The following is a 16,516-nucleotide window of genomic DNA, read 5'->3' as shown; positions in this document are numbered from 1 at the left end:
GTTAGTGAGTGACAAAAAGAAACCGTAAAGCAGCTTAAAAATTTGCGATATGTTGCTCAATCTTCAAGACAGTATGTTGGATCATATAGGTAAACAAATCGGTGAGTGCAAATGAGTGCGTATAGCATTCGGACTTGCCAGTTTCTGGTATGACGCATATGAAGTGTTAGTTCCGACAGCGAATCTTAGTCCAGTCGTCTATGAAATATTTGTCACTTGAAAGAATTAGACCCGCAAAGTTCTCCTGTGTGATCACCGCCTCTATATAGCAATCTCCAGATCTGATAGCCAATCAATTAGTATCCTTGTGACCAAAAGCTTATGTCATGGTTAGTTCTTTGTTTTTTAAATTCTTCCGACACTGAGACTATATGATCCAATCTGTTGGAATCTAGGTCCTTGGCCCAATGACTCCTTGATTAATGGCTTTATACTTATAGTCCATTCCTACCAAAGAAATAGATATCATCTTTTATAATGTTATGGCAAGAGCAATACTTAAATTCTCGGGGCCAATGCAGAGTTTTCAATAGTATTACGTGGTCGTGTCAATGAAATAATAGTTTATTATTATTAGAACTCTCGCCGATGTAATACCGACTGAAAGTGAGATAATACCAATTAAAAATAGATTTATTGATTATGAGATGATGTGACCAGGAGCAAAATTGTAAAACTTTTTCCAATTACTCACTTAAAATATGATTTTATTTTATGAAGGAGCAGTTACTTGATTTCGGGATGGAAATAGAATATCTCGCACTTGCCACCCTTTTGTTGTTATTAGAATGTCGCTTTGTTAAGGCTTTTAGCACAGTCGATGAAGCCTGTATATACATTTGTTGGCAAGGAATAGATTCTCTGTGATGGAGAGTGAAAGAAATATAAGCTTGCTGAGGTCAAAAATTGAAACGTTTCAAGACCTGAGATCTCAGCTGTCACCTCTTCCTTATTTCTTTTGGCTTCCTTACTCTCAGTATCATGGTATGCTGCATTAGTTAATTGAGCACGGGATGCAATTTGCTTTGCTCCTAGTCGCCTACTTTTAATCTTTTGACGATTTTGGGGTTACGACTGTGACAATACTGCCAAATCCAATGATTGAGAAAAATTACTGAGTGATTTCAGCAATTAGCACTGCATATACAATATACATTATACCTGTACTAATTGTTCGTGATAACCCTATTATTTTGAGTTAATTCAATGGTATATTTTCAGAATAAGGTGCCAAACAGAGGTAAAGGAAAAGTACGAGCTGGCAAAAAGGAGAAAAAGGGGAAAAAGTCCGAAAAAACTAAGATTCCAAATCGAGAAATAACATTCGAGTCACTTATGAGTCCGGCGGTTATGCTAAACGCTTATTTCACCTGTCACAATGCTGCCGACTTTCTCAGCATTCGTCCTGTGGTTGGAGTAAAGCGAACTTCAACGTGGTCAAAATATAACTCGGATTGCCCACCCCTTGTCAGATATTAATGATCTTCTGGGCTAAACCCACGAAGGAACTCATATCAGAAGACAGAAATATAATGGTTATGGTCATGATTCATTTATATTAAACACGCGTTTTATAATTCGTTAATTTTAAATAAAGGATTAACACTGAAAGTTTATTAAAAGTTAATTTTGATCGCTGAAGTGAACAAACGTACCCGTAGCTAGTGAGAGTGTAGCTCGGCCGTCTGCTTGCAGTTGAATTTAGCGAAGAGTAGCTCTCCCTAAAAGTGAAAATGTAACTAAAACTAAATAATATTTGTATAGTTTGTTTGTTGATTGAAACGTTCACAAGGCAGAAATGTATTTAAAGATTAATCTCGTTTATCAAAAGAAAGGTTAACTGATAGTACCTGCGTGATGGCGGATTGTAACTACTACTAGATTGTCTGTAAGTCATAATCAGATAATCTGATTCACAACAAAGCCTTCTGCGTCAAAACTCAGCGATCTGATCCACTGTTTTTCTACTACACAAATCAAGGATATCTTAAACAATTCGGCAGAATGTTTTACAACCAAGCAGTCCGGTTTGCAACTACTGTCTGTTTCAGAGATTAGCGTTCTGTTTCAGAGATCTGTTTCCCAATTTAATAGTCTTTACACGTGTTAGAGATTTGCTTCAAGACTTTACAATCAAGCTAAAATGTTAGACTTTCTTGGGAAAAACGATGTATATTTTTAGCAGAACAAGTGTAACACATCTCGACTGGGTAGCAATTATAAAATCTAAATTTGGCAAAACCCGCCGAGAAAAAATTAAAGAGTAATTAGTTTAATCAGTTATAATTTAGTCACTTCCCTCACTGGGAAAATGTAATATGTAACTTGAGATGACGTCATGTAAATTGACTGTAATGGAAATGATGACCAAATTGGTAACCAGCTCACACTTAGTTGATCACATCAATTACTGCCCCATTTTATATTATAATTTAACTTTTATCTAATATTAATTATTAATGCGCTAACATCACACCTTATAACCTCCTTTAACCTTAGTTCTAGCTAGATTTTTCTCAACCCTTAAAAAATCGATCAAGAAAATGGAGTGCTTTGATACTTTGCAGTAGGGGTTAGGAAGAATAAGGGTGAAAATAATTAGGGTTTTAAGAAATAAGAATTGTGGTATGTCATACTGGGGTATGACATACTAGGGTAGCAGGTGCAGAGGTAGTAAGGCGGTAAACATAGTAAATAAACTTTTACTTACTCCAAAAAAATATAAAAACTCCGCTTAAGAGTGACAGTCTACAATCTAGCATAAAATATTAAAACGCATTTTATATTCTGCAAATATTTGCGTCATACGGAGAATTTATCTAATTGTCTAATTGTAAACATGAAGCTGATCACATGACCAGGCCGAACACCTGCCAGTAATGTGCCTGTAATACAGCAGTTAGACAGAATCACCAACAGACTGCTGTTTTTATAGCTAGACGCTGCAGTATGACTACGAGTGATAGTAACTTAAATCGTCACTCGTACCATTGAATAAGGGACACGTGGGGGATGAGTTTGGGTGCCGTTTCGTCAAAATATAAACTGAAAATCACATCAACCTCAAGTGTTTTCCAATTACAAAGAAATTCAAGGTTTAGTCGCGTGCCAAATATTCTACAGTACTATACTGTAGACGGGTTAGAGTTTATGATAAACTGATAAAACATTAGCCAGGCCAGACAACATGCCGTCCAAATTATGTCAAGACAGAAAACCTACTATTAGCTGATTGGTTAGTGAGTAAAATACAGCCCTCTGGTTGGTTAGTGACTAGAATACAGCCCTCTGATTGGTTAGTGACTAGAATACAGCCCTCTGATTGGTTAGTGACTAGAATACAGCCCTCTGATTGGTTAGTGACTATAATACAGCCCTCTGGTTGGTTAGTGACTAGAATACAGCCCTCTGATTGGTTAGTGACTAGAAAACAGCCCTCTGATTGGTTAGTGACTAGAATACAGCCCTCTGATTGGTTAGTGACTAGAATACAGCCCTCTGATTGGTTAGTGACTAGAAAACAGCCCTCTAATTAGTTAGTGACTAGAATACAGCCCTCTGATTAGTTAGTGACTAGAAAACAGCCCTCTGATTGGCGAGTGACTAAAATACAGCCCTCTGATTGGTTAGTGACTAAAATACAGCCCTCTGATTGGTTATTGACTAGAATACAGCCCTCTGGTTGGTTAGTGACTAGAATACAGCCCTCTGATTGGTTAGTGACTAGAAAACAGCCCTCTGATTGGTTAGTGACTAGAATACAGCCCTCTGATTGGTTAGTGACTAGAATACAGCCCTCTGATTGGTTAGTGACTAGAAAACAGCCCTCTAATTAGTTAGTGACTAGAATACAGCCCTCTGATTAGTTAGTGACTAGAAAACAGCCCTCTGATTGGCGAGTGACTAAAATAAAGCCCTCTGATTGGTTAGTGACTAAAATACAGCCCTCTGATTGGTTATTGACTAGAATACAGCCCTCTGGTTGATTAGTGACTAAAATACAGCCCTCTGATTGGTTAGTGACTAAAATACAGCCCTTTAATTGGTTAGTGACTAGAATACAGCAATCTGATTGGTTAGTGACTAAAATACAGCCCTCTGATTGGTTAGTGACTAGAAAACTACTTAGAACACCCAAGGAGCACGTATGTCCACATCTACAACGAGTTTAGTTTATTTCACATTAAAAACTCAGAAAACCTTAAATTAACGTTCTAGCAAGAACTGATGTTTTTCAAAACCTGAGAATATCGTTCATAATCAGGCCAGCCTATAATTAGAGCCGTCGAATTACAAATTTCCTTCGGTCTGAGTGTTTGGGGTTATAAAAAGTAAAACTATTACTCGAGGAGAAAGTGAAACTTGAAAGTGAAGATATGTCTCTGATTTGTAAGTTTATATCTAACTATATAACTATATATAATCTATAATCACATAACTAAAATACTAATATCTCCCTTGTAAGTCAGTACCGAGAATAGTACACTCTCATAAGTTAGACGCAATGCTAAAGTAAGAAACGAGCGCTAACTTTGTCGCTGGACATGCTATTCACTGAACGTTTTGTCCAGGTCGCCGCGCAGTTACTCTATTTAGCCTTCTGCCTGGCGATGACACTCTAAACTTCTTTTAAAGTACTGGTGAAGAATTCCTGTCTAAGTTAGAGAACGAGTTGGAGGACAAGTGGAAAGCAAAATTTGAGAAAAATAAGAATGATAATCGGAATGATAAGGAGAAAGGAAGAAAAATAGGTGAAAAAGAACATTAAAGTGAGTTAAAATGTAAATGTAGATTCTACATTGTAGAAACGTGAAATTATTCGTCCTCCAATTTTGTACTGCTATTGTACTTTTGGAAACCCCTGACAGCTTTTTGTTGTAACCCATATAATTATTCTACGCTGATTAAACACCAAGATATTACCGCATATTACATATTTCGCGTGCTTAATCGGACCGCTAACTGTTACGCTAATGCCATAGTTACCATACTTATAGTTACCATAGTTAACATAGTTACCAAATAGTAATCCTGGAAGATAAATACAGTGTGTGCTAATTGTTTTTTATTAGTCTGTCACCTGAAGAATGCAGAATTGTACATGTAAGTATCACAACCGTAACGTTTTTCCACGATTTTCCATCAATAATAAAATCGACGATTTATTTATTTTTATACTTGTTTGTTTGTTTGTTTATAGAACCCGACCCCAATCTCTTATCGGAAAATGACTCAACTCAGTTCTGAGTGTGAATACGGGTGGTACCTGCAAGTGTGTTCATCAAGCATTTAGAGTTCTGTAAAACTGCAGTTACAATTAACAATTGTGCTAGAGTATTTTTAGTATTTACGATCGATATCAGATTTCTCCCTACATGCTTTCAAATTTTAAATCATCAACTTTTTGCACAATATAATGGAATGTTTGAAAGAAAAAAAGAAATAAAAAAGAAAAAGTGATAATGAGTTAAGCGAGTACAGAGTAGCGTAGCTTGAAGATTTCTATTTTTATACTTATCAGATCTTTCAAATAACAATTATCAATATTTAATCCTTGAGCCAAAGAGGAGGAAATGAAGAACGGCATGGATTACTTCTTGGGAGCAGTTGACCCCACCTGGAAAACCTGGAATAATAGCAACTGGATCTGGCTTGGTGGCGATGATTTGAACGAGGAAGGAACGTGGAAGTGGCTGGATTTGCAGGCGGTGGAGGATTGGAATGTTCCATGGAGATTGGAGACCACAGGCAGGAAAGGATAACGCCGAGTACCTTTCTGGTTCTGACGGACAACATGCTCTAGCCATGAAGTCCACTTCCCTAATCAGCTACCCCTGCCCGTCGCAAAAACAATACATGAAAATGTGCCCCCTCGAACTTCACGAGTAATCCCAGAATGGTAATTCAACTGTTAAAACACTGCCAAACATAGAAATTCAGTATTTTTCAAGGGCCGGTACATTTTTGTTTCTAGCCCCATTAATTACAACTAGCAGGAACCCGTATAACCCTAAAATGGTGTCAAGACTCAAGAGACTAAATATTTATTACCTATTTAATTCGCGTTTTTGACACCACTTGGGGGTCCAAATTTTGGGCTTTAAAACTCCAATTCCTTGGCAAATTTTTTATTTTTTCATGCTGATTTGAAAAGCATAAACGCATTTGACACAGTCAAAAAAGTTTCAGTTGTATATCTTTTACGGTTTTTGCGGAATCTCGCGTTAAAGTTGATGCCGTGGTGTCAGTAAAAGCTTTAAACCTGACGAGTTTCCAAAGAGGTACAATGTCTCTGTAATATACAGGCCAAGTTTGAAAGAACTTGACTCGTGCCTCGAACGAACAGTAGAAGAGATCTCAAACCTCAATCCAGATGCAGTGTACATTCACCTTGGTACTCGGGACATCCTGGAAGGCAACAAGGCTGATATTGTGGTGGGGTCATTAATTAAGTCTACTGAAAAGATTCTTAGACAGACCTCACAACACTGCCAAATATTCATATCTCACCCCTTTCTCCGCGACCATCCTGGAGAGGAATGGGGTAAGAATAGTCGACTCATCACAGAGGCAATCAGAAATCTTAAAGATGACAGTGAAAAGGCTGATTTCTGGATGAGATCGAGAGAAAACAGAAACAAAAACTTCTACCCGGGGGGATCAGATATCCCACACGACTATCTGTTTGTCCCAGATCAACCTCATCTAAATGACAGAGGTATCAGAGTAATCATGGGAAACTTCAAGACAAGTCTCAATAGTACATTTAGCAGGGACCGCACTTGAATTCTAGTCATTCTCAGCTCCTCCAAGTCTTCCGAGTTCTCTTCTTCTTTCCTCCTCTCCTCTTGCCTCTCTCATCTTCTATACCTGACTGATGAACATCGTCAACGGTATAATTTCCTGGAATGTTGCAAACATTCATGGCTTGCTCGGAAACAAAGTTGAGGATCCCGAATTTGTCAAAATCATCAGTCCAAATGATATAATCTGCCTCCAAGAAACCGGATGCGAAGTTTCCCTGAAAGGATACAAATCCTATAGTGACATCCGCAAATCAGGTAAAGGAGGAGGAGTAACCACTTTGGTTAGGAACACAATTGTGGAATATTGCTCTCTGGATAAATGCACACTCACTGCGGACCATACAATGAATATTGTCATTGTTAAAATTACTGATCCCGACAGCAATCTCAACACCTTTGTTGTCAATAGCTACATCCCACCTACAAATAGCAAACAGAAAAACCGCACTAACTGCTCCGAGGCAAACTTTGATGCCCTTCAGGAAAAAATAACCAGCATCAAGAATAACCCCAGTGATGAGCTATTACTTCTTGGTGACCTTAATGCCAGGATAGGAGTAGCTCCAGATTTTCATGTGTATGACAGAGCGGACGAATTCGAGCTCTTTCCAGAAACTGGCAGGTCTACCGACTTCATGGTTATACCTGACGTGGCACCTATATCTCAAAATAGGAACAGCCAGGACAAAATTACCAATAGACACAAAAACCTTTTGCTTGACCTCTGTGGATCACAAAACCTCCTGATCCTTAATGGACGTACCATCGGTGACTCTGCTGGAAAATACACATGCTACAAGTGGAACGGAAACAGCGTAGTGGACTACTTCATTGCATCAACATCCTTTCTTCACCGTGTCAAGAGCCTCTCAGTGGGTGAGCACACTCTGTTCTCCGACCACAATCCAATCTTACTCAGCCTTTGGCATAGACGAAGGGCCCCTCAAAGGAATAGTCAAGCTCCCACCAGTATCTACGAGGAAGCTCCCTTTCGATACAAGATCACAGAAGAGAGTTTAGCCAACTTCACAAAATCATTTGAACAGCCTGAGTTCATTCAAAGAATCTCCCAACTGACCAAAGATGTCGAATCCACTCCAAAAACTCATGAGGCAGTTGAAGCACTGAATAAGCATATTACAGAACTCATAAACGATGTCGCTAAAAAAGAGTTCGATATCTCTAAACAAACTAAGAATCCAAAACCTAAGTTCGCCTCATGGTTTGACGGCAAGTGTCACACTGCACGACGCCTTTTCAAACGGTCAATAAAAATTGTCGACAATAATCCTGATAACCAGAGAATCAAAACACGGCATCGCGCCAACTCTAGAGGATATCGAAAGATTGTCAATAAGAAAAGGGATGACTTCTTCAATAGCCTTAACAAGAAGATTAAAAACGGTAAAACTATTTCCTGGAGAGATTTCAAGAAGCTTAAGAACTACAAGAAGGAAGAAGTCCAAACTGAAACGGAGCAACTCAACTCTTTCCATCAGTTCTACTCTGAGCTATATTCTGACAATCATCCAACCGTAGACACTCTCACTAAAAGAGCTCTCCTCGAAGAAGCCAACGCCCTATCCGAGGGATCTGCCCCTAATGAGTCACTGAACAGCCCATTTACATCGGATGAGCTGAACGCTGCGCTAGGCGAACTCAAATCGGGCAAAGCATCTTCTTTTGACCACATCAGCAACGAAATGCTCCGGGGTCTGAGCATGAATATGAGGTCGCTCCTCCTCAAACTCTTCAATTTGTGCCTGGAGACAGGAGTCTACCTCTGGAGTAAAAGTGTGATCACACCAATTCACAAAAAAGGGTGCATCAGGAACCCTGACAACTATAGAGCAATAGCAGTCTGTAGCTGTATCGGAAAACTGCTCTCTACGATGCTGCTATCTCGGCTCGTTAATCACCGCCAAATCTCACATCCTGATCCACCCAACCAAGCAGGCTTTACCAAAGGAAGTCAATGCAATGACCATATATTTACGCTGATGTCCACCATAGAAAAATACAAGAAAGTCAAAAGTAAAATATATGCAGTGTTCATTGATCTTCGCAAAGCTTTCGATCTAGTCTGCAGACAAGCTCTCATGTTCAAACTAGCCTGCTATGGTGTCAATGGTGGCTACTACGACATCATCAAAGACATGTACAGCAAATCAGAGGGTCATATCAAGATGAATGGTAAAATCAGTGAAGCATTCAAGATCCTTAAAGGAACTGAACAAGGACACCCACTTAGCCCCGAGTTTTTCAAAGTTTACTTTAAAAAGCTTTCTGACCTCCTTAACGAAGCTACTGCGAACTGTCCGACACTCGCTGGACTTTCAGTGACTCACCTAGCGTGGGCTGATGATCTAGTAATCCTCGGCCTAGATCCTGAGTCTCTCCAAAAGTTGCTTACGATTATTGGGGATTACTGTAACGAATGGGGTCTGGAAATCAATATCTCCAAAACCAAATTCATGGTCTTCAATGGCAAAGGACCAGACATTCCAAATTGGCGTCCTTCCATTCACGAAAGAGATATCGAGATGGTCTCCAGCTACTGCTATCTTGGGATTATTATAAGCAGCACAGGGAAATTTCGGCAAGCAACTGACTCCCTATACCGTAAAGGACTTGGAGCTTACTTCAGCTTGAGAAGCACTATAGACCGGAGATTTGTTGATGCATCCTGCCTTAACAAATTATTTAACACCCTTGTTAAGCCAATTCTACTTTACGGCTGTCAAGTCTGGGCCCCGGTTCTACCCACCGTCAATAAGGTCCTCTCTAGCTTCAGCAAGTTTCACAATCTTGATCATGCGGTCTCTCACATCGCTAAACAGCAACTTGAGCAAGTGCATCTACGACACCTAAAATACCTTCTTGGTATAAACAGAAGGGCAGTCAATGCTACAGCCTGGGGAGAAACTGGCTCATACCCAATCATTATTGAAATGTTGAAACTGAGTACTAAATATTTCAAAAGAGTTATGAGCCTCCCCTCCACACAACTAGTCAAAGCTGCAATGACTGAGCAGATTAACCTCAAATTGTCATGGTTTGTAGGCATTGAATCAATCATCAAATCATTCAACAACATCGACCTTCTTGAAAGGAATTCATCGTCGCTGTTGAACGCAACCTCACTCGCAGACTCCTGCAGCCCTGAATTAATCACAGAGAACCTGAAAAAACAGTTCCGCGATTCCTGGGGTTCTCTTGTGAAAGATTCTAGAAAGCTATCATTCTACAGTGAAGTCAAAACAGAATTTGCATGGGAGCCATATCTAACCTATGCTAGGTCTTTTCAGGACAGAAGGGCAACCACACAGATTCGGTCCAGTTCTCATCACCTTAGAATTGAAAGGGGGAGATATGACAAAACTCCAATTGATGAAAGGACCTGCAACTATTGCGAGCTTAACACCAACCAGCTATTCATCGAGGACGAGAATCATATGCTCCATTTCTGCCCCCTAGGGAAAGGTCCTAGGGACAAATTTCAAAATCTCAGTGGAAACCTACTCAACAATGTTGGCAATGGTAGCTTCAATCTTGCCTCCACGTTCATGTCGCAGTCTGATTGCAAGGATACTCCCAGTGATGAGGACGTAAGTTTGATCAAACTCTCAACCAGCACCATTAACAAGATCTACAGACTAACCCTCAACTTCAAAGACAGTCTGAAAGCGGATAATTAGCTTTCCTTTCTCAGTTTTCTATTTTTGTATTCTTTCTTCTTTTTTCCTCTCCTCCCTTTTTTCCTCCCAGCTTTGAATCTGTGATGGATGTGATGGAAGGCTTGCGTTCACTTTTATCCCTACATGGGCTCCCGGCCGTGCGTCCATGTAGGAGCTGTGGGGCCTTCCGAGTGATAGGGTTACAGTGACTGCTAGTAGAGAAAATATGAAGGTTCCACCAGTAGACATAAGTATCGAAAGCAGGGCATTGGCTCGACCTCCGAGGCGGGGTATCCGTGAGGACCCTGGTCGTAATCAGCTCTGCACTGTTTCAGTGTATCCTGATGCCTGAAATTTCGGACACTGCCTACGTACGGGGTAGACAGCCACGGATGATTTTGTCTGTGAGCTTTTCATCACTTCCTGACATGAGCCAGACCTCAGCTGGATCCTTCCTTTTTCTTTACTTCCCGTTCAGTCTACCTCTTCATCATCAGTTTGAGTTGCTTCGCCTTGCATTCGAACTTTGCCTCCACAGTTCACCACGGCACCTCTTTTGGATGCCTCCAGCCGGGCAACACTAGCTCTCAGACACTGGCTAACTTACCGCGCACGGTTTAGTTTCTGTGTCTTTTCTGTGGCCGTGTATTCCGTTTTATGCCACCCTCTCTGCCGTTCTCGCGCTTGCGCTCACCCACTCCTCAGTGGGCTGTTCATTTGACAGAGTTACTGGCTGGCACTCCCATCATCTTCTCACTCACCATCACTGCCCAATCAAATTTATGCAATCAAAATCACTATTCACCCATAATCATATGATCAAAACACAAAGCTTTGAAATATACTTTTTTCTGTTTAAGATTTGAATAACGTTACTGTAATGTTCCAAATTATATTTTAAATGTTCAAAAAAATGTAAAATGGCACGGATCCATATATATATATCGTCTCGCTTTATATATAGTAAGATAGACGAAGTATTCAACCACTGCCATGCCAAAATTTGAATGCGTTCAAATCACAATGCAAAATAAGAATTCTGAAGCTGCGGAAGGGTGTTTATAATGTAAATGATTGCTCCTCGAGTAAATTTCTCATTCACGAAATCAGCGGCTTTCCGAGGTTTAAAAAAATCGTAACTGTTTCGCTGCTCAATGAATTAATGTATAGAGTTAAGTTGTTTTTCAATTCCTGAATCCTGTTGCTCTATTACTATATACCTAACCAAATCAATGCTATGTTTATAATTTAAAGTTTTTCACGCCTTGTAACTGAACTCGTTGTAAGTGTAATATGAAAACAAAACTTTCCTAGATCATTTTATAATTTGCCGTGCACCTATTAAAATTAATATACCATCGACTACATTTGTTAAGATTTATCACATTTGACTTCATTTTGATATTTTTTCTTCTAGAAGTTATGTTTTTCAGGAGTGCCCAGCGAGGGCATCATTTTTAAACTGATTATAATGTAAACAATATATATTTTTAGCTGATGACGTATACACACTCCAGGGCTTTCAATCATATTAATTCTAATGTCAACTATATAATTATGTACATGACTTGATATTTTTTGTAAATTGGTCATCAGAACTACCGGCAAACAAGTACAAGAGCACATTATTCTCTTGAGAACAATAAAGTACCAGAACCATTCTCTGGAGAACAGTAAAGTACCAGAACCATTCTCTGGAGAACAGTAAAGTACCAGAACCATTCCCTGGAGAACAGTAAAGTACCAGAACCATTCTCTGGAGAACAGTAAAGTACCAGAACCATTCTCTGGAGAACAGTAAAGTACCAGAACCATTCTCTGGAGAACAGTAAAGTACCAGAACCATTCTCTGGAGAACAGTAAAGTACCAGAACCATTCTCTGGAGAACAGTAAAGTACCAGAACCATTCTCTGGAGAACAGTAAAGTACCAGAACCATTCTCTGGAGAACAGTAAAGTACCAGAACCATTCTCTGGAGAACAGTAAAGTACCAGAACCATTCTCTGGAGAACAGTAAAGTACCAGAACCATTCTCTGGAGAACAGTAAAGTACCAGAACCATTATCTGGAGAACAATAAAGTACCAGAACCATTCTTTGGAGAACAGTAAAGTACCAGAACCATTCTCTGGAGAACAGTAAAGTACCAGAACCATTCTCTGAGAATATCAAAGTACCAGAACCATTCTCTGGAGAACAGTAAAGTACCAGAACCATTTTCTGGAGAACAGTAAAGTACCAGAACCATTCTCTGAGAATATTAAAGTACCAAAACCATTCTCTGGAGAACAGTAAAGTACCAGAACCATTCTCTGGAGAACAGTAAAGTACCAGAACCATTTTCTGGAGAACAGTAAAGTACCAGATCCATTCTCTGGAGAACAATAAAGTACCAGAATCATTTTCTGGAGAACAGTAAAGTACCAGAACCATTCTCTGGAGAACAGTAAAGTACCAGAACCATTCTCTGAGAATATTAAAGTACCAGATCTATTCACTTGAGTACAAAAGAGTACCAGAACTATTCACTTGAGGACAATATTAGAGTACCGGTATTCTAATCAGGATCAGAGAAAATTATTCGATCACGATTTTTGATACAATGGTGACATCATTTTACAATCGTTCAAAGAGAGAACAATATTTTTAGCCGATAATACATTTAATTCAATAACAAACCACTACATTTGCAATTACATAGGAATGATGAGCAAACTTTTCACGCTTATCAAAAAATTAGGCAAAAATAAAATCCAAAACTCATTGTCTAAACTCGTAAACTATTGTATTTCAGCTGATAAGCAACCGTGGTTTCTAACAGTTCGGTCATCTAAGATCCGGGGCACTGGCAGGCGAATGGTCGCTTCCTCTGTTTGCTATCTTGGAAGGAGTCATCGAACTGTCCCCATCTGGAGATGGCTAGAGCATGTTGTCCGTCAGCACCAGGAAGGTACTCGGCGTCATCCTTTCCTGCCTTTGGTCTCCATGGAACGTTCCAATCCTCAACCAACTCTCCATCCAACCACTTCCATAGTCCTTCCTCGTTCTGGTCACTTCCTCCGAGCCAGACCCAGTTGTTATTATTCCAGGTCTTCCAGGTGGGGCTAACTTCTCCCAAGAAGTAATCCATGGCGACCTTCATCTCATCAACCTCTACACCGCTTCTAACCTTGGCAAGATTAAGTCCAGCATCAGAGCAAGCTGCTAAAGCAGACTCCCAAGTCTTAGGTTCGCTAGAAAGGATGTATTTACCCTTGTAGTCACAGGCGTAAGGGTGTAACTTGAACTTATAGGTGTCGTCCCATTGTCCGTGGTGGTTGATCCTCATTTGGTTCTGGAGACACTGTGGCTGATCACAACCCTTCTTACCTTTCTTGAGGTTGTTTTGATCAGGCTGGTTTTTCATCCACTTTTTGAACTCTTTTGGGTTTGACCCATCGGCCCAGTTCCAATCTGCTCCGTTGTAAGTTGGAGCTTTCTTCGTATAACCGTTATTCTTTACTTTTCTGAGACCAGCCCAGACCCATTTTGTGTTGGTCCACTTGTTAGCTGGCTGGGCTTCTTCTGGATAGGCCATTTCCAAGAGGATTCCGAGATCCTTGTTCTTTTCCTCGTCATTTACTGTAACCAAATTTCCCTCTTCTCCTACTCCCGAGCCAATATCGAAGTTCCTGCACCTAAGGTCGGCTTCATCGTAGTTAACCATTTCAGAGAACAGTACTATGTTGCAAGTGACGAAGATTCCATCTCCAAGTCCCTTCAGCAGTTTCTTGAGACCCTTGATCTGTTTCATGCTGACAGCACGTTGGATCCCCCCATTAGAGAATCCCACTGCTACTACTAGCAGCACAAGAATGTTCTTAATCATCCTCAAACTGGAGTTAAACGATATGTGGCAAGTAAGTTACTGAGCTTGTAAGGTAGTGAGGTGCTAAGTTGGAGCGCTCGTTCGCGTCCTCCGCGTCCTCCGCATCAAGATCAGTCTCTTGATTCTGGTACTCTGGGTCACGTGCTTCGAATATTTAGTTGTGATTGGCTTTGAGTCACGTGGTTCAAATACTGCGTTCTGATGGGGTGATGGAGGTTGTGCTTGCTAATATCTCACAGAGGACAGTGGGGTTAATGGGGTGTTTGAGACGAGATGGCCGACTTTATTTGTACACTAAAGTTATTGTTAAAGCTATTGTTTAAGTTTACATCATAATCAAGAGATTGAGTAAGCTAGATTTATTGTTTATACATCGTGTTGAAGAGTTGGAGTGTAAAAGACATGCTTTCATGATGTTGAATGTTGTGTTATTAAACTTAATATAACTGTTCCGGTATATCTCAGGTATTCTTTTCAAATTAAAAGTTGAAAAAACAAGAAATGCAGATTTTTCGCAACCCCTTCCTCCTCTGACCACTCTTATTTTTCATTATTTTACAGGGGACCTAGTTACAAGGATCTAGTTGACCCACAATGAGATAACTACTATGGTAACTATGGTACCATGAAGATGCTCTGCGTGCCTCTGTAGTGCGTTAGAACGTGTTATATTGTATCCTGTAGTGATTTAGTACGTGTTATATTGTATCCTGTAGTGATTTAGTACGTGTTATATTGTATCCTGTAGTGAGGTAGTACGTGTTATATTGTATCCTGTAGTGAGTTAGTACGTGTTATATTGTATCCTGTAGTGAGTTAGTACGTGTTATATTGTATCCTGTAGTGAGTTAGTACGTGTTATATTGTATCCTGTAGTGAGTTAGTACGTGTTATATTGTATCCTGTAGTGATTTAGTACGTGTTATATTGTATCCTGTAGTGATTTAGTTCTTGTTATATTGTATCCTGTAGTGAGTTAGTACGTGTTATATTGTATCGTGTAGTGATTTAGTACGTGTTATATTGTATCCTGTAGTGAGTTAGTACGTGTTATATTGTATCCTGTAGTGAGTTAGTACGTGTTATATTGTATCCTGTAGTGAGTTAGTACGTGTTATATTGTATCCTGTAGTGAGTTAGTACGTGTTATATTGTATCCTGTAGTGAGTTAGTACGTGTTATATTGTATCCTGTAGTGATTTAGTACGAGTTATATTGTATCCTGTAGTGAGTCAGTACGTGTTATACTGTTTCCTGTAGTGAGTTAGTACGTGTTATATTGTATCCTGTAGTGAGTTAGTACGTGTTATATTGTATCCTGTAGTGAGTTAGTGCCTAGTAACAAGGACCCAAGATGCTATGCTTGCCTCTGGGGCAACCCTATAGGAAAAATATGTCGGGGAAATCTATGTGAAGATGAGGGAGGTAAAGTAGCAAGTGGAATGAGGAAGAATTAATAAATGCCCGAATTTCGTTAGGATAATAACCATAGAATAAGCATTCGGTTACTCCGGTCTGATCCAGTTCCTCGGGTGCAATAAACAGAGCTATAGTCAGGATGTTTTCTGTAGAGTAGTACTATTATTGTCAGTGGTGATGATATAACCAGCCCTCTTCCTAAGTCTGCGCGTGACCATCTGTGTAGCAAGTGATTGTCTCGCTAGGGATATTGTCAATGGTGTTTTGCAGTTAGTCTCTGTATTCAGTGTTATTTGTGAAAGGAGTCTCATCACCACTCTGCGCCTCCTGACCTCCTACGGCTCCATTTTCCGGCCCTTCATCTCCCAAGCCCTCCTCAGCCACCCCTCATACTCCACCTCTTCCTTCTCTACCTCCGGCCCCTTAATAACTAAACAGCTAGCTACACAGTACACGCGAGTGAGGGGCATATATTCTTATATTACGGGTTTCTATATCCCACCCCTCCTCCTTCTCCTACTTTGGCCCTTTTCCTCCTCCTCCTTATCATAACTATAGCACAATGTTAAGCTTGTTACACGCGAGTAAGGGCACATAATAAGGGTTTCTATATTTTGCTATTAGCCCCTGTAACTTTGCAATCATCACCCTGTACACCAATCATTAACATATCTTCTATCACTCTTCAATACCTGCCTTCTATCATGCGGGTGTTCTTTTCTTCTCTACCTTGTGCCCACGTGTCA

Source organism: Bolinopsis microptera, chromosome 12, assembly GCF_026151205.1.
Source record: "Bolinopsis microptera isolate Bmic1 chromosome 12, MBARI_Bmic_1.0, whole genome shotgun sequence".
In the NCBI taxonomy this organism is placed as follows: domain Eukaryota; kingdom Metazoa; phylum Ctenophora; class Tentaculata; order Lobata; family Bolinopsidae; genus Bolinopsis; species Bolinopsis microptera.
The sequence above is the reverse complement of the archived record's forward strand: the minus strand, read 5'-3'. Positions refer to the sequence as shown.